The following is a 20,165-nucleotide window of genomic DNA, read 5'->3' on the forward strand; positions in this document are numbered from 1 at the left end:
GCGGATGAAACAAAAATGTCACTGCAATGTACCAAGGATGCCCTGACTAGGACAGCAGCGGAGCTGGCTGCTGTCAGGCTGGTAGCCCTTCAGAATCGGATGGCCCTGGACTACCTGCTCGCTGCAGACGGTGGCACCTGTGCAGTAGTCAGAAAGGAGTGCTGTACCTTTATCCCCGATGAGTCCAGCAACATCACCAACCTGGCTGTTCACATTCAGGACTCAGTGGCTAAAATGCTAAAATTCAAAAAGCAAGGGACCAGCTCCTCCAGCACGACACCTCATGGGGAAACTAGTGGCCGTTTGGGTCTCGGGGGGGGGGGGGGGTTGGTGGGCAACTATCATCCACTGGGCCACCGCCCTCGTTTTAGTTGTAATTGCTATCTGTATTTTGTGCTGTGCTTGTCAGATTATTAGAACCACTTCTGCCTTTCATTAGTACCGCACACTGACACATATTTGTTAGCTTAGATATAGCTATTCCCATGATTGGTGAGTGGTGTAACTTTTGAGGGGTGGAATGTAATGTGAAAGGTCATGTGACACCATCGCGTACTGGTCAAAAGTGACACCACTGTCAATCAAGGTCTGGCTCCACCCACTCATTAGCACACATTCTTGTCCATTGGTTCCCATGCACACCTCTTGTACCTGGCCATGACTTATTGGACCTGTTGAATTACCCGAGCTAGCTCCACCCAGCTCTCCAGCATTATAAAGAATGCCGCATTTGCATGGCTCTCTTTTTGATTGCTGCCGGGGTCGAAACCATGCCAAGGGACCACTGGTAAGAGTGTGCGCTTCCACAGGGGTCTAGGAACGTCTTAAGTAGATTCCCAGTAGCATAGAGCCGATGCTTGTCCAGGGTTGGGGGTTCAAGGCACCATATTGCGTTTTCCCTGATCGTTTGTAACTAGTTCACTCTGTGTGTGCATGTGCACACTTCACTCCCGTTGCAACTCCCCTCGCGTTTTGCGATCACCTGAGTGCGTGTGTGAGTGTGCATCCGTTCCCGTTCATTATGTTCCTGCGTTCGTCTTTGTAACTAAATTCCTTCTTTTTAAAATACAAAGACTGTGTCCGGAGTCCTCTGCCTTTGAGACCTGAAAGAACCTTTTCTCACAACAAGCAGGGATGGGTCTTGCTTATTGCAAAAAGGTTCACTAGTGGCAATTGCAAACAAAAACTACAGATGCTGGAAATCTGAAATAAAAAACACAAAATGCTAGAAACACTCAGCAGGTGGAGAGAGAAACAGAGTTAAAAATTCAGGTCAAAGAATCTTCATCAGAAGTTACTTATGATAATTATGGTTACTTTTGCAGAAGCAGTTTTTCTAAAAACAACTGTAAAAACAAAATGAACATTTGTATTACTATAAGGTAGGGATGGATTTTCATTACTCAGTCCAGCGCAGTTAATCAAAATTATTTTGTCAACCGTTTGACATTTCCAAAAAACAATCTGACACAGGTTAAGAAAGTCTGCGCTCGGCAGAGATGCCCATTGTAAGATTAAATCCCAATTTATAAAAGGGAAAAGAATTGCAAAACTGAAACTTGAAACAAACAGCAAAGCAGATAGCTTTGGAGAGAGAAACAAAGTTAATATTTCAAGTTGATGGCCTTTCATCGACCTGAACTTGTTCTCCCTCTCTCTCCCTTCCACTTCTGACGAAGGGTCTTCATGAACCATAGAAAAATACAGCACAATACAGGCCCTTTGGCCCACCATGTTGTGCCGACCTTCAAACCACTCCTAAGACTATCTAACCCCTTCCTCCCACATATCCCTCTCTTAAATTCCTCCATATGCTTATCTAACAATCTCTTGAACTTGACAAACATTTCAGCCTCCACCACCACCCCAGGCAGCGCATTCCATGCACCAACCACTCTCTGGGTGAAAAACCTTCCTCTGATATCTCCCTTGAACTTCCCACCCATGACTTTAAAGCCATGCCCTCTTGTATTGAGCATTTGTGCCCTGGGACAGAGGCACTGGCTGTCTACTCTATCTATTCCTCTTAATATTTTGTATACCTCTATCATGTCTCCCCTCATCCTCCTTCTCTCCAAAGAGTAAAGCGCTAGCTCCTTTAGTCTCTCCTCATAATCCATACTCTCTAATCCAGGCAGCATCCTGGTAAATCTCCTCTGCACCCTCTCCAATGCCTCCACATCCTTCCTATAATGAGGTGACCAGAACTGGTCTAACCAGAGTTTTGTAAAGCTGCATCATTACTTCACGGCTCTTAAACTCAATCCCACGATTTATGAAGGCTAACATCCCATAAACTTTCTTAACTACCCTATCCACCTGTGAGGCAACTTTCAGTGATCTGTGGATATGAACCCCCAGATCCCTCTGCTCCTCCACACTGCCCAGAATCAGAATCCTGCCATTTACCTTGTACTCCGCCTTGGAGTTTGTCCTTCCAAAGTGTACCACCTCACACTTCTCCGGATTGAACTCCATCTGCCACTTGTCAGCCCAGCCCTGCATCCTATCAATATCCCTCTGTAAGCTTTGATAGCCCTCTACACTATCCACAACACCACCGATCTTTTCTCTCTCCACAGCTGTTGCCTGATCCATTCTGTGTTTCCAGCATTTTATTTATTTCAAATTCCCAATATTTGCATTTTTAAAAGTTCTGCAAGGGAAACTTTAACAAAAAAAAATGCATTGTAATTCCTTTGCACTATTTTTGTACTTTATATTAAAGTTATGTCTTTGCACTATACTGCTGCCACAAAACAACATACAAGTCAGCGATAATAAATCTGAAGCAACACACACAAAATGCTGGAGGAACTCAGCAGGTCAGGCAGTGAAATGAAAAATCGACATTTCAGGCGGAGAGCCTTTATCAGGATTCATCAACAAATCTGATTCTGATAAAACACCTACTAACAACAATCTAAACATTCTATAAGTGAACAGGAAATATTTCAACCTACAATCACACATTCTATCAGCGTTAAAACTTGTGGGCACCTTTCTGTAACTGTGACCATGCATGCATGCATTGATTATGAGTCACCTACTCCATTCAGGAATATTACATTCACTGATGACTCATGGGTCTGATGACAGTACATCTATACAAAAAAAAGCAAGTAGCAACAGGATACAACCCCTCCACGATGATCCAACTGAAAGACATTTCCTCTCATCCTACCATTTACAATGTACAAAACATAACAGCAAGTGACCTTAGAGACAGTACTAGTGATATTCTGGTTGCTAGACCAAGCATTGACATTCTTGATTTGTTCTTCGTCAGTTCGAGCTTTATTATATTACTGTCTAATATACCACAATTTTACACTTAAGTGTAAATATACAGTTACTCGAAACCAGCCCTTTCTTGCTTTTTTTTAAATAGCCTATTAATTAGCAGCTACTGATGTTATGTAATAGGAAACAATCAAACCCACCAGGGTCACAGATGGGGAAAAAATATAAAGCAATTACATATGTAGCAACAGTTTGAAAATTAAAATAAAATCAATGCCATCTTACAACGTACATGTATATGTATGCATATGTATTACACATGCATACACTATAATTAATACTCTACACTGATGAGAAGGGTTTGGAAAACAAGGATAATAGGCAATTAGAAAGGAATGTTAAAAATAATGCAATCAGAAATATGATTTGCAAGAAAATTATGGATAAACGCCAGGCAACTGAGTCAGAGTCAAGCCCTGACAGCTTCAAACTTACCTTTGGGAAGAGACATGATGGGCGCTGCAAATGATTCAACAACTCCTGACAATGCAAGGGTTCATGAGTGCGTGTTTTGCTCGGCACACACGGGCAGGCGGAGGGCAGTGGAATGGAGGCAGAGTCGCCCACGGTGGAGATACGCTGACCCGCCTCGTCTCTTCACCGGTCCGGGCCCGTGCAAAGGGAAAATCGGCTTCAACACGACTGGCGGGCTGCCTTCGTGCAGCGAGGGGGTGGAAAACCCCCCTCAAGCAGCCTCTGAAAATTAAATGACTGAGGTGCGGACACGCATTCGCGCCGCAGATTTTCCCCTGGAAGCAAGTTTCACATTCCTTTCATCTTCGACCTCCCCGCAGCAGCGCACATCCCACACATCTCCCGCTCCCAGCCAATCAGCTGCGCCCCTCTCCCGCTTCCACCAATGGTGGCGGAGCATCCAATAAGTCCCGCCTCTCCGCGGCGACTGAAGATGCGTTTGACCATAGAAAATCTCCCTCTATCGTAGTTGCGTGACGACCACGCCGCCAATCCAATCGCTGTATCCGGGAGATTGTGGTACGACTGTCACCTTGTTGAGCTTTGCAGAATCTAATTTTAAAACTCAGCTATTTCATCCGACTCCCTTCAAAGTCGATTGAGGGTAGTTAGAGGCAAATGCATAGAGCTGAGTTTAAGTTTTTGTCCGCACCCTTTCAGCTTAAAAACAGTTAGCACCTTTCAAAGTCTGCTCTGACCTAACTGACAGACATTTCATCCAATCGGAGGGAAGTCTGGCCCGTCACTCTTCTCGCTAAGCGAATCAGGGTAGAGAAGGGCGGGATTGTAGCAACGCGCAAAAGGGGTCGAAACCCATCGATGCAGAGTGAGAGGGGAGAAGTATTTGGCATAGACTGTTGCTGATAAGTTATGCAGCATTGTTACTCTTTCTAATTGAAGAAAGTTGCATTGTTAAAATCTATTCTTCACCGTATATAATACAGTTTTTTGCATTGTATCTATATATAAATTGATGCATTTTCGTGACATCTAAGTATGGTTTCGTGATGATCGGTTCGCTTCTATGTCTCGAAACCCGGTGCTAGGCGTGGTTATGAACGGCTCTTGACAACCGTGAGTCACATAAAACATCTAAATTCTAAACCATTATTTGGAATTAGGTCTAAAACAAACTCTCCCCGTCATTATATTTTCCTAAAAACTTTTAATATTTGTGCATGTTTTCATTCCGTCCAATTTTATTAATACGATTAGATATCAACATTAGGGTTGGAAGTGATATACATTAAATCTTAAGTTAAACCAATACACCCTTGGTTATTTTTAGGGTAAACAGTCTGTTCCTAAAATTTAGATCAGTGTGTGCTTTTCTCGGAACTACATGCAGAATTCCAAGTTTCCAAACCCCATTTCAGGGAACATCTTTGTCTGCAAATCCAGTATTTGGTATAGAGTTTCTTTTGCTTGACACTTTGCCCTACTTCAAAATAAAACTAGCCTCACCACCACCCTAGCCTTATGTAATGGAAATGATATCATCACTTAATTGAAAAAGGAACTAATTACCACACGCACCTCCAGCCTTTTTTCCCCTTCATTATTTGTGTGTTCCATTCTTGGTAAAAATTGTACTCAGCTCTGATGCAGGTCGAGATGCTCTTACAGGCTTGCACTTCTGTTATTCCATCTGCAAACACTGGAGAGCATTGTTCTTGTGTCCTAAAGATTGACAACTAAACATGGTTTTTTGTAAGCTGAATATGTGTCATAAACTTTAGGAAGTACAACATAGGATTTATTTTCAGAAAATGAATCTTAAGTATTGTCTCGGCAACTTTATTTTAGGCACCTGGATTAACTGGTAATTGGTTTATTATTGCCACATGTATTATTGCTACAGTGAAAAACTTTGTTTTGTAAGCCATACATTCATATCGTTTCACATCAGTACATCGAAATAGTACCATAACAGAATGCAGAATATAGTGTTACAGTTGCAGAGAAGGTGCAATGCAGGCAGACAATAAGGTGCCACGTCGTGATGAAGTAGATAGTGAGGCCAAGAGTCATCATACAAGAGGTCCGTTCAATAGTCTTATAACAGTGGGATAGCAGCTGTCCTTGAGCCTGCTGGTATGTGTTTTCAGGCTTTCATATCTTCTGCTTGATGGGAGAGGGGAGAAGAGAGAATGTCTAGGGTGGGAGGGGTCTTTGATTACATTGGCTGCTTTTCCAAGGTAGAGAGGAGTGTGGACAGAGTCCACGGAGGGGAGGCAGATTTCCATGATGTCCTGAGCTGTGTCCACAACTCTCTGCAGTTTTTTGTGGTCTCAGGCAGAGCAGTTGCTATACCAAGCTGTGATGCATCCAGATAGGATATAAAAATTAGTGAGGGTCAAATGGGGACGTGCTAAATTTCCTTAGCCTTCTGAGCAAGTAGGTACTGGTGTGCTTTCTTGGCCACAATATCTACGTGGTTAGACCAGGACAAGCTATTGGTGATGTTTACATCTCGGAATCTGAAGCTCTCAGCCACCTCCATTTCAGCAGCATTAATACAAACAGGGGCGTGTGCCCGGCCCTGCTTCCTGAAGTCAATGACCAGCTCATTTGTTTTGCTGACATTGAGGGAAAGGTTGTTGTCATGACACCATGTCATTAGGCTCTCGATCTCCTTCCTGTATGAGGAGATGTGATCAAGTAAGTATATTGTCATAGGCACAAGAACATAGATGCACAGGTGCCAGCATCACAGGCACACAGCATTAGAGAGACAACATTCACAAGAAAAACATAAATTAAACATACATTATTCGAAATTATACAAGAAAGAACACAAATAGAACAAAAAACACACCTATTGTAGTGCAGAGTAGTCATAGTGTTGTTATACTGAGATAATGATTAAAGCTGTGCAAGTTGGTTCCAGAACCGAATGGTTGATGGGAAGTAGCTGTTCTTGAACCTGGTGGTGTGGGACTTCAGGCTTCTGTACCTCCTGCCCAATGGTAGCTGTGAGAAGATGGCATGGCCCACATGATGCAGATCTTTGATGATAGGTGCTGCTTTCTTGAGGCAGCGCCTCATGTTGTTACTACCAATGGTGGGGTGGGAATTGCTCCACTCTCTGAAGCTTCTTACATTCTTGCGCATTCGAATTGCTGTACCAGACCATGATGCAACCAGTCAGGATACTTTCAACGATACATCTGTAGAAGTTTATTGGAGTGTTCAGTGACAAGCCGAACCTCCTTCACCTTCAAAGAAAGTAGAGACACTGGCACGTCCTCCTCAATACCTGAGATACAAATGGAGGAAGATGAAGTAAATGTGATTGCTCAGGAGAGGGTGTGGGGGAGATTCACAAAGATGTTTCCAGGTTTAGATAATTATAGCTATGAGAAAATATTGAATTAGTAAGGGTTATTTTCTTTGGAGCAAAGCCTGAGGGGAAATTTAATTGAGATGTATAATATTAGACAGAGTAAATAGAAATGACCTATTTCCCTTAGCAGAGGGGTCAAAGAGCAAGGGACATAGATTAAAGTAATTAATAGAAGGATTAAAGGGGAGATGGGGATGGTTGGAGTTTGGAACTCTGTGAAAGTGGTAGAGGCAGAAACTCTAAACACATTAAACAATAATTGGATGTGGATGTTATGAGCTGTGACTAGCTGGGCGTGTTAAGCCAAATAGCCTTCTGTGTCATGAACTTTCCATGATTCTTTGTTACTCTAATTGGGCATAAACTGATATACTCCTGTAAGATTGGGAACATATCAGTGAGAATGAATAAATCCAATGTACTGATTTAGAAAATTTTGGTTAACCGGCAGTTTACTTGAAGGATTGAAAAATAATGATCGAGTTACAAAGCTATGTTGGTTCAAAATCACAAGAAAGTTGTAAACGTGCTAAGTCCTCCTAAATGTAAGGTTGTATTCAAAAAGATTTAACTTTCTGCTGGGCACACATAGTTTGTTTACTTTTTCCCTCTCCTAATTGGGGAGACAAAGCATGCACCCATAAAGCTACTTTATCACACCTCTCAGGAAAATAGAGTCATGCAGCACGGAAAGCGGCCCTTCGGCCCAACTCGTCCATGTAGGCCAGAATGTCTAACAGATCTGATCACATTTGCCTTTGTTTGGCCCATATCCCTCTAAACCTTTACTCTTCAGGTACCTGTCCAAATGTCTTTTAAATATTGTAATTGTACACTCCTCTACAGCTTCTTCTGGCAGCTCATTCCATGTACCCAACGTACTCTGTGCAAAAAAGTTGCCCTACAGGTCCCTTGTAAATCTTTCCCCTCTCACATTAAAACTATGTCCTCTAGTTTTAGACCACCCTATCCTGGGAAAAAGACTGTGACCATCCACCTTATCTATGCCCCTCATGATTTTATATACCTCTACAAGGTCACCCCTAAAGCTCCTATGCTGCTGGGAAAAAAAGTCTTAGTCTATCCAGCCTCTCCTTATAACTCAAGCCCTCCAGTCCTGGTAATGTCCTCATGAATCTCTTCAGCACCCTTTCCAGCTAATGACAATGTTCCTATAACTGGGCGACCAGAACTGCTCACAATACTCCAAGTGTGGTCTTACCAACAACTTGTACAGTTGTAACATGACATTTCAACTCCTGCGCTCTAAACTATGTACTTAAGCTCTGGAGGTGAATTTAAAGCAACTTTCTCTCTCAGTTGCAACTGCCAGAATCAAGCTGATAGATGTACAGCTAGTTGAAAAAATATGCCGTTGTTTGGTCACTAAAAAATTGCAAAATCTCAATATTTTTGACATTTTGGACTTGTTCCCTGGAGTTTCTGAAATTTCGGCCAGGCTCCCACATTACGTCAATGTTTGAATGTCAGAAGTACAGCTTTGGTTGGAGAACATTCTGGGCCCTCCCTCAGGTTGTGAAAACACAATGTAAATGCATTCTTTGCTTTTCATTCTGAGGAGCAGCTCCTATAACACCAGTGTGAATCTTACCAAACTCCATATCCTTACAATAGTTTACAGAGCAGATGTAAATTGGTGCCAGATTTAGACATTGCTGGGAACTTGAGTTACGTTCTTTGTATTTATTAATATTTGCAGCTGGCACAGTTGAAACTATTCCAATCAAACTCAAAGCCTTGCAAATTCCAGACCACAGTGTTCCCTCTTCAGTTTTTTTTAAACTTATTGAGTATATTACCTCAGCAGTCCCATATTCCACTGAACATATTTTAGGCAAGTACATTGAGAGGATAATTAGTTAACCATATCTATGCACATATGTATTGCTCAGACAAGAGGAGTTGAGGCCTGGGGCAACTGATTATATTGAACAGCAAGGCAAGTTTGAGGGGTCAAGTGGCCTATTCTTGCTCCTATTTTCTTGTATCATGAAGGCAAAACAGAAGTTTTACTCTGATACAATAATTTCAAATTAGTGGCCTTGACAATGACTTAACCGTATATTAACTGTTTTAATTTGCCAGCATTAGAACATTGAATCCTCCATTAGTGGTACTTCTGTTAATCTACCATAATCTCTGCAGGACCAAGCTTTTTCTGAAACTTTACTGTATTCCAGATCTTCTTTTGTTATTTGTATTTTCTGCTGGCAATGAGTAAAGTTTGAAGTATTTCATTTCTCGCTATTATTTTATGGGGCAAATTCCAATCTATTTTAAATACTTTGAGTGAACTTCACAACATACAACCCCAGTCCCTTCAATCAATCTGATTGTGAGAAACAGGTGGAAGGTATTCCTGCATGAAATAGATGAGAGTTTGATTAAAGTAGTAAGGGACTGATGAACTGGGAAATCCACTCCCTACTGAAGTCGAGGACTGCTGCACACAAATCTGGTGATCCTGTTCTGTACAAGAAATTGAGATATGACTTACGGAAAGCTATCAGGAATGCCAAGAGGCAATACCAACTCAAAATAGAGTCCCAGACCAGCCATCAGTTATGGTAGGGCTTATATGCCATAACAGGCTACAAGATGAAGCCGGGCTGCGTAGTTAACAACAGTTCATCCCTTCCTGATGAGCTTAACGCATTCTATGCGCATTTTGACAGAAGGGAAGTGAATTGTCACAACCCACTCTGATAGCCTCCAATGCAACTGAACCTGTGGTCACCGTTGAGGACGTAAGATCAGTCTTCCAGAGAGTAAACACGAGGAAAGCATCTGGCCCAGATGGTGTTGTTGTGAGTGAGGAAACAGATTTGGGGTCTCAAAAGCAAGGAGTCTGAACACAGTCTGGCAGGCAGGGATTTATTTACAAAAGACAAGCATGGGAAAATGGTAAGAGGAGTAACACACACACACACGCGCGCACGGTTTTTGCAAGCGTGGGAAAATCGCACCAGGGATAAAACACAAACACACACACATACACACACACACAACAAACTAGGCACACACAATAAAGGAAAATCAATACGATACCCACCACCCCTTGACTCAGTTCAGGCACGGGTCTATGCTACTACGGACACTAACTAAAAGGCTCCCAACCCTTAAACAGTGCACACCTTACCAACGATTTCTCCAGTGCCGTTCCACGGTATTCAGCCTGGAGTGAAGCAGGGTGATCCCTCGAAGCTGGCAAAGAGAGAGAGCCAAGCACATGTGGTGCCCTTTATAGTGCTGGAGGGCTGGGGGGTCCGGCCCAGGTAATATACAAAGGCCAATGGGTCGTTGCCAGCAAGGACTAATCGATTACAAAGGCCAATGGCCCAAAACTAAGTACAAAAGTGCTTAAAGGGACCAAAGGTCAGGTGTGCGCTGATGGGTGGGGCGGGGCCAAACCTTGATTGGCAGTGGTGTGTCTTCCGACCAGGTAGTGGGCAGTGCTGTCACGTGACAGCCACAACCCTCCACAGTACAGGTGTCCCTGGCCATGTGCTCAGATCTTGTGCTGATCAGCTGGCAGAAGTATTTGCAGACATATTTAACCTCTCCCTGCTTCAATCTCAGGTTCCCACCTGTCATCCCAGTACCGAAGAAAAGCAAGGTAATGTCGGATCCAGTTATTTTCGAATCCACAGGTTCTTTAGGAGTCCAGGAATGAGTTGAAAACAACTTGGTGCTTCACAAAGTTTTATTGGAAAGTTTAAAACAAAGAAACAGTCACAGAGCACATGGCACTGGCTTTGATGAGCCGAGACAAAGGGAACAAAAGATGAGCTCAGGCCAGGGGGGAGGAAGAGCAAGAGAGAGATTAACAAAAAGCGACACCTTTTATACCTGAAATAAGAGATGCTCTTTAGCTAACAATAGTCCAGTCAGGAAACCTATTAGATACTTGTGGCCAAACCAACCAATGAAAAAAAACACATATTCACCTGATGGATGAACCAATAAGCTAGTAAGTGGCCATTCCTTGTGCTGCCACTTGAGGTGTATTAAACATTATACATGTTTAAAAAACTAATTAAAACAGTCGAATCCAACGTAACATGCCTCAATGACTACCGACCAGTGGCCCTGAAATCTACCATCATGAAGTGCTTTGAGAGGCTGGTCATGGCACGCATCAACTCCAGCCTCCCAGACAATCTCGGCCCACTGCAATTCGCCTATCGCTGAAACAGGTTTACAGCGGATGCTATGTTCTTGGCCCTACACTCAGCTCTCGAGCATCTGGACAGTAAAGACACCTACATTAGACTACTGTTTATTGACTACAGCTCTGCCTTCAATACTATAATCCCAAGCAAACTTGTCACCAAACTCTGAGACCTAGGACTCGACACCTTCCTCTGTAAATGGATCCTTGACTTTCTAACCGACAGACCGCAATCAGTGAGGATAGGCAGCAATACCTCTGGCATGATTATTCTCAACACTGGTGCCCCACAAGGCTGCATCCTCAGCCCTCTACTCTACTCCCTATACACTCATGACTGTGTGGCCAGATTCTGCTCTACCTCCATCTACAAGTTTGCAGATGATACCACCGTTGTAGGCCATATCTCAAACAGCAATGAGTTGGGAGTACAGGTAGGAGATAGAGAGCTTAGTGACGTGGTATCATGACAACAACCTTTCCCTCAATGTCAACAAAACAAAAGAGCTGGTCATTGACTTCAGGAAAGGGGGCGGTGTACATGCACCTGTCTACATCAATGGTGCTGAGGTCGAGAGGGTTGACAGCTTCAAGTTTCTGGGAGTGAACATCACCAATAGCTTGTCCTGGTCAAATCATGTAGATGCCACAGCCAAGAAAGCTAACCACCACCTCTACTTCCTTAGGAGGCTAAAGAAATTCAGTATGTCCCCTTTGACACTCTCCAACTTTTATCGATGCACCATAGAAAGCATCCTATCTGGATGCATCATGGCTTGGTATGGCAATTGCTCTGCCCAGGAACGCAAGAAACTGCAGAGTGTTGTGGACTCAGCCCAGCATGTCACGGACGCCAGCACCCCCCTCCTTGGATTCTGTCTTTACCTCTCACTGCCTTGGTGAAGCAGCCAGCATAATCAAAGACCCCACCCACCCAGGTCATTCTCTCTTCTCTCCTCTTCCATCAAGTAGAAGATACGGTAGCCTGACGGCACGTACCACCAGATTCTATCCCACTGTGATAAGACTATTGAACTTATGTGATGAGATGGACTCTGACCTCACGATCTACCTTGTTGTGACCTTGCACCTTATTGCACTGCACTTTCTCTGTAGCTGTGACATTTTGTACTGTTATTGTTATTGTTTTTACCTGTACTACATCAATGCACTTTGTACTAACTCTATGTAACTGCACTGTGTAATGAATTAACCTGTACGATCGGTTTGTAAGACAAGCTTTTCACTGTACCTCGGTACAAGTGACAATAATAAACCAATACCAATACCTCACATATGCTGATACTAACAATTCACTCACACACAACTAGTTCACAAATGGCACCCATTGTTCCTGCTGCTCGAATACATACTTCATTTCTTCACTCCTTCTCAGCAACATCCATATACACAGAGAAGGGATAATTATGTCATTTTAACACTTTGAAAATGATTTCCTTCCTTTATTTTTATAGGCTGAAGCCAAAGTCACTCAGAATGGACACCTCAGCCAGAGATTCATCAGACTGAAGGAGAGGGTCCTCTTCCTGTTGGGCATTGGTGAAATGCAGGCTGAATCTCCCTAATATGCAAGTTGCTCGTTGTCCTTCACCACCCATCCCTCCCCTACATGAGTCTCTTCGTGTACCTGCATGTGTCTGCTAGGAACTTGCAGTGACAGCACCAAGAGCTCACCAGGAGGTGGCAGAGGAAGGGAAAGAGACCACGCCACTGCACCCCACACCATGAAGCACTGGGTCAGGCACTAGAACAGCGAGGGCCGAAAAGGTTTGATTAAAGGAGAGGCACTTAGCGCTAGTGGGCTGCACTGGCCAGAGGCAAAGGCTAACTAGAGTACCAGCACCCTGAAGGGAGAGGTCACACGTTGGTACTGCCCCAGAGGACTTGTGTGAGGAATACAAAAGCTGTACCAGAGTGCCGTTGCAACAGGAGTCTCTCCCCTTAGGACCTTGGTAGCTGAATGACAAGGGTTATGGTTCATCATTTCCACATCAAACCTCCCTGCCTGCGCACAGACTCCACAGAGTGGAGCACTCAGAATCCACATGATTGGCTGTGTCAGCAAGGAAAGAGCCCTAATGCAGGCACAAAAAGGCCAGCGTGGGCATGGTTGGCCAAAGCACACATTTCTGGGCTGTATGACTTCTTTTTGTCGCTGTGGTGCCAGGTTCCCCTTCTTCCATCACCTGCTGCTCCTCCCGGTGGCCAGGTTGTGCAGGGAGCCGTGGGCAACAAGTAGGAAACTCACCACTTCAGGATGCCCCGGGAGGGATGCAAGTATCATTATGATCCAAAGGCATTTTTCACTCTGCTTCTGAAGATCTCCAGCTATTACCCTCACAAATCTTTATCACCACTGCCTCAGAAAACTTCAGTACATTCCTCCACAGAGATGGAAAAGAAAGTGTATATGTCTTCCGTGGTGAGAAAAAGGTGTACAGATATGAGATAAAAACAGAAAATGTTGGATCAAACTCAGCCAGTATCTTTTCATGGATTCTGTCTTACCTGCTGAGTATTCCCAGGATTTTCTGTTCTTAATTTCAGATTTCCAGCATTTGCAGTTTTTTTTTTTATTTTCATTCACAGATACGAACCCTCCTGGCTTAGGATCCCCAAGCAGGTCTGCCCTTCTTCCAGTGCCTGTCTTGCAGGTCCAACAAACACCACTACAAACCACTGAGCCAAAGAGATATATGTGTAAGCAATTCATTGAACTTCAGTGCATCTCTTTGATATTCCCTGGTCAGCAGCAGTTACCTCCTGAATATTGAGGCAGTCTCCCTCCAGCAAATTCTGCAGGAGACATGAAGTGCACTTGTGTGGTCCTGATGCAGGGTTTCGACCAGAAATATCGACCATTCCTTTCCTTCCTCAGATACTGCTTGACCCACTGAGTTCTTCCAGCTGATTGTTTGTTGCACCAGATTCCAGCATCTGCAGTCTCTTTTGTCTCCTGAAGTGTGTTTGTGCTGCTTTAAATCACACTGATCCAGGAGATGATGTCCCCGCAAACACTATCTTGTCTAAGTGACCAATGAATTGCTTGAGGTAGGAAAAGTTGAGCCAATTTCTCATGGCAAAGGCCTAAATAGTAATTATGTCATTTGTGTGTGTTCTATGCATCAAAAGTGATGCAACCAAAACTACTCAATTGAATTTCTCATCCTGTTGAAGAATACCTACATTTTAGTCAGAAAACACCTTGCAACCTGATTTCCATGCAAGCTTGAGTTGACAGAAATGTCAGAAAAAAATTAAAAGGTAGTAGGCACTGCCATGTTGTAGGAATAATTTTTAGCACAATCAAAGAGAATGACTTTACACATGTGCTATGTGGTATCAAATTTAGAAGAAAATAACAACTAAAAACTGGTTCAATATACAGTCTTCAATATACATGTATCAATATGATTCATCATTTTAATTGTTCACCAAAATTTATTCTAAAAATGCAACAGTATAATAAAGTTGTTTCATGAGTCTTCAAGCTAGAATATTCTCACCACAGTTCCTCGTCATGTATGTACTTTTACATTAGTACCAAGTTCTTGTTATTGAAACTACGGAAAAAATTTTAGGTCTTAATCCTTATCAGAAGGGCTTGATAGTGATAATTTATGATTTAATTATGAAAATACGTCGTGAATCATTAGACAAAATTAAGAATGAATGGGAAAGTGAACTCCAGACATCTATACCTATAGAGACTTGGAAGAAAATTCTTCATTTAGTTAATACAGCTTCAATGTGTGCCAGACACTCGTTGATACAGTTTAAGGTAGTCCACAGGACCCATATATCCAAAGATAAGTTAGCTCGTTTCTATAACCATATAAATCCTATATGTGATAGATGTAAATCGAATGTGGCTTCTTTGACACATATGTTTTGGTCCTGTCCTCTTCTGGAAAAATATTGGAAAGACATTTTTAACATTATTTCAAACGTATTGAAGATTGATTTACAACCTCACCCTATCACTGCAATTTTTGGATTACCAAGGATAGAGTCTGGCCATTTATCTCCTTCCGCTAACCGTATGATTGCTTTTGTTACGTTAATGGCCAAACGATCCATTTTCCTTAAATGGAAGGATCCAATACCCCCTACTACTTTTCAATGGTTTTCTCAAACTATATCATGTTTAAACTTGGAAAAAATTAGGAGTGGTACTGTTGATCCTTTGCTTAAATTTGAAGATATTTGGAGTCCATTTATTCAATATTTTCACATGATGTAGATCCCCTTTCAATAACTTTCCAACTTGGAGGAACGGACTTGACGACATAATATTGCTCTGTTTCTACTGAGAAATTTTAGCCCAGTTTTTCTTTTTTTTTTGTTGTTTGTTTTTCTTTTAAAAAGTTTTTTTGTTTAGTTTATATTGTTTATATTTTTTTTATTGATTTGGCTTTTTTTTTAAATTTATATAATAAATCTTTTTCTTTCCTTTCTTTTATATTATATTCATTTAGTAAATGATCGTTGGATCTACAGATTTTTTTTATATTTTATTGTTCTTTATGATTATATATGCTATGATTGTTATCCTGATCTCTTTGTATTACATGTATAAATATTGATGCTATATATCAATCTGTATTAATTTGAAAACTAATAAAAAGATTGAAAAAGAAAGAAAGTTCTTGTTGTGCAATTTATTTTTGTTAATGAATTTTTGAGACATGGGCATCACTGACAATGCCAAACTTAATTGCCCATCCCTTGAGAAATGGCAGTGAGCTGCCTTCTTAAACCACTTCAGTAATATAATAGCTACAATATAACTGAATGATTTGCTTGAACATTTCAGAGGACAGTTAAGATCATCCAAATTGCTGCAGGTCTGGACTCACATAAAGACCAATAGAGAAACAGGCCCCTCGGCCCAACTCATGCATGCCGACCAAGGTGCCCAATGAAGCTAGTCCCATTTGCAGGTGTTTGGCCCATATCCGTTCAAACTTTTCCTATCCATGTACTTATCCAGATGTCTTTTAACTGTTGTCATTATACCTGCCTCAAGCATTTCCTCTGGCAGCTTGTTCCATATATGCACCACCCTCTGCGTGGAGAAGTTGTCCCTCAGGACCCTGTTAAATCTTTCCCCTCTCACATTAAACCTATGCCCTCTAGTCTTTGGTTCCCTTTTCCTGTATTCACCCTATCTGTACCCCTCATGATTTTATACACCCCTATATGGTCACCCCTCAGTCTCGTCCGCTCCAAGATATAAAGTCCTAGTCTGCTCAACCGCTCCCTATAATTCAGACCTTCGAGTCCTGGCAATATTTTCGTAAATCTGGATAAGAATAGCAGACTTCCTTCCCAGAAGGACATCAATAAACTAGATGAGTTGTTAATCTAGTAATTTTGTGGTCACCATTACTGAGGCCAGTTTCTTTATTTAATTAACTGAAATTAAATCCCTCTGGTGCTGCAGTTGGATTTGAAACCCCCTCCCTGTATTGTTAGTCCAGGCCTCGGGCCTACTAGTCCGGGAACTTAACTATTATAGCACCACTATAACCAGAGACAGGAAACATTTAACATCAATTATAATTCAGACAAGAAATTGGGTTGCAGCTTTATTTTTGGTGCACTAAAGCATTACCTCACTTACAGTAAGCTTCAGATCAACTTGTGCTAAAAAAAACATAAAAGTAATCAAAAAAAAGTTTCAGTGTTATCGTGTATTGCAGCTTTAAAGAAAGAAGCTCTAAGTTATGAATGGCAGAGCCAGCTGCTGACACTTTCTCCACAGTAATCATGGAAAAGTAAATGTCTGCAGCTCAAACTCCGGCTCTGCATCTTAAGCTGAAGAACATCAGGACACAGATATTTACTGTGGTTTCTGGGAAATTTACTGGTCTCCATAAACTCTCATGAACTGCAGCTACAATACATGCCCTGCTATTTATATGAAATCTTGCATTTCCAATTGGCTGAGTTTTCTATTCATGATATATATGATTTTTAATTAATGCAACTACTAGAAAATTAATTAATATGTATTATTTATAAATATCTTTTAGTTAGTCATAAGGTTTTTTGAAAAACACACTAACAACTAAACCAAATTTCCACACTGACCAAATTCCCAATGTTAGCACTCTGTTTAAGATGCAATTGGTTCATTCTGTGCAATCTCTGCCTAAAACTTTCCAATGTAATTATTGGGAAATGGTTTCCACTTTAATAGTTAGGATGTGTGTGAAAATGAAATTAACTCCCTGAAAGTGGATCCTGACTAAAAGCAGGACTGTCCAATTAGATGGGTGGCCAAAAGTGTTGGAAGATCAAAAGGTCATTGTGAGAGGGCAGAACATAGATTTTGTGGAAGATGATGCAGGTCTGGTTGTAATTCACAATTGTAACATACTATAATCAACATAAAAAGCTTTCCTTCATCAAACAACAATGCCATGGATCCTGAGGCAGATTTATATTTTTAAAAGCATACAAGTTAATGGAGAGTGAATAAAACATTAAAGCTAATAGCTGAGGTGATTAAATTACAATTTTGAAATAGTTAATGTAGAGCACAAAACAGCACAAGATCAGGCCCTTCAGCCCACAATACCTGTGACAACCATTTCAAATTAAACTAGAACCATCTGCCACACATGATTCACATTTCTCTATTCCCTGCATGTTCGTGTGCCTGTCTAAATGCCTCTTATATGCCAATATTGTATCTGCTTCCACCACCACCCTTGGCAGCATGTTCCAGGCTCCTATCGCTCTCTGTGTAAAAACTTGCCCCACACATCCCCATTAAACCTTTCCCCTCTCACCTTAAAGCTACATGCTCTAGTATTTGACATTTCTACTCTGGGGAAATCATTCTGACTGTCTACCCTATCTATTCCTCTCATAATCTTATAAACTTCTGTTATGTCTCCCCTCAACCTCTGATGCTCCAGAAAACCAATATGTTTGTTCAACTTCTCCTTGTAGCTAATACCCTCTAATCCAGGCAGCATCCTAGTGAAGCTCTTCTGCAAACCTCCGCGCCCCCCTCCCCCCCAAAGCCTCCACATCCTTCCTGTCATGGGGCAACCAGAACTGCACACAATACTCCAAATGTAGTCTCACCAAAGTTTTATACTGCTGTAACATGACTTCCTTACTCTTATATTCCATGCCCCAACCAATAAAGGCAAGCATGCCATAAACTTTCTTTACCACCCTATCTACTTGTGCTGTCACTTTCAGAGAGCTATGTTCTTGGACCCCAAGATCCTTCTGTACGTCAATGCTCCTAAGGGTTACGTCATTTACTGTATACTTTCCCTGACTATTTGACTTCCCAAAGTGCAACATCTCACATTAGCCCGGATTAAACTCCATCTGCCACTTCTCCGCCCATATCTGTAAGTGATCCATATCCTGCTGTACCCATTGACAACCTTCTTCACTGCCCACAACTCCACCAATTTTTGTGTCATCTGCAAACTTACTAATCAGCCCATTTATATTTTCATCCAAGTCATTTTATCACAAACAACAGAGGTCTAGGCACTGATCCCTGCAGAACACCACTGGTCACAAATCTCCATTCAAGTTCTACCACTACCTCCACCACTACCCTCTCTCTTCTATGGCCAAGCCAACTTTGAATCAAATCTACCAAATCACCATGGATCCCATGCATCTTAAACTTCTGGATCAGCCTACCATGAGGGACCTTGCCAAATGCTTTACTAAAGTCCACGTAGACAACATCCACAGCCTTACCCTCATCAATCGTCTTTGTCACCCCCTCAAAAAACTCTATTAAGTTTGTAAGGCACGATGACAATCTCTAATAAGCACATTCTTTTCCAAATGTAAGTAAATCCTATGCCTAAGAATCGTCTCCAATAGCTTCCCTACCACTGATGTGAGGCTCACTGGCCTACAATATCCTATATTATCCCCACTGCCTTTAAACAAAGGAACAATGTGGCTATTCTCCAGTAATCTGGGACCTCAACTGTGGCTAGAAAGGATACAGGAAATTTGTCAAGGCCCCAGCAATCTCCTCTCCTGTCTTTCTCAACAACCTAGGATAGATCTCATCAGGCCTTGGGGATTTACCCACCTTAATATTCTTCAACAGACCCAACAGCAACTCCATCTTAATCTCAAAATGCCCTAGATCCTATGCCTATGTCCCATACTGATCTCACTCTTCTCCATGTCCTTCTCTTTGGTGAATACCGATGCAAAGTACTCATTTAGTATTGTAACCACATCCTCTGGCTCCAGGCATAAATGCTCACCTTTATCCTTGAGTGGTCCCACTCCCTCCCTAGCTACCCTCTTGTTTTTAATGTATGTATAAAATGCCTTTGGATTTCCCCTATTTCTGCTTGCCAAGGACATATGGTTCCTTTTTCTTTTCGACTAAATTTACAACACTCTCATCATCCAAAGTTCCCGGACCTCACCATCCTTGTCTTTCCTCCTTACTGGAACATGCTGGTTCTGAATTCTGACCAGCCAGTCTTTAAACGACTTCCATATCAGATGTGGACTTGCCCAATAATAGTTGTTCCCAATTAACTCCCCCTAGCTCTTGTCTAATAATGTTGTAAATTGCCTTTCCCCAATTTAGCACTTTCCTTCCCCCCCCACCCCCCGAGGTCCAGACTTATCCTTATTTGTAACTATCTTAAAACTTAGAGATATGTGATCACTATTCCCAAAATGCTCTCTCATTGAAACCCCAATCACCTGGCCAGGTTTGTTTCCCAATACAAGGTCTAGAGTGGCCCCTCGTCTTGTTGGACTATCTGCATACTGTTTCAAGAAACCCTCTTGGATGCACCTAACAAATTC

The 20,165-nt window shown here is 42.0% G+C and overlaps 1 long non-coding RNA gene across 1 annotated transcript in view; it reads right to left on the reverse strand.

The window, feature by feature from the left end:
- Positions 1-4,089, reverse strand: part of LOC127573760 (uncharacterized) — a 58,851-nt gene extending 54,762 nt beyond the window's left edge. Inside the window, exon 1 of the long non-coding RNA XR_007956812.1 lies at positions 3,739-4,089. This is a non-coding gene — a long non-coding RNA (uncharacterized LOC127573760). The remainder of the gene's footprint in view (positions 1-3,738) is intronic.
- Between the last annotated feature and the right edge of the window lie 16,076 nt (positions 4,090-20,165).

Source organism: Pristis pectinata, chromosome 8, assembly GCF_009764475.1.
Source record: "Pristis pectinata isolate sPriPec2 chromosome 8, sPriPec2.1.pri, whole genome shotgun sequence".
Lineage (NCBI taxonomy): Eukaryota > Metazoa > Chordata > Chondrichthyes > Rhinopristiformes > Pristidae > Pristis > Pristis pectinata.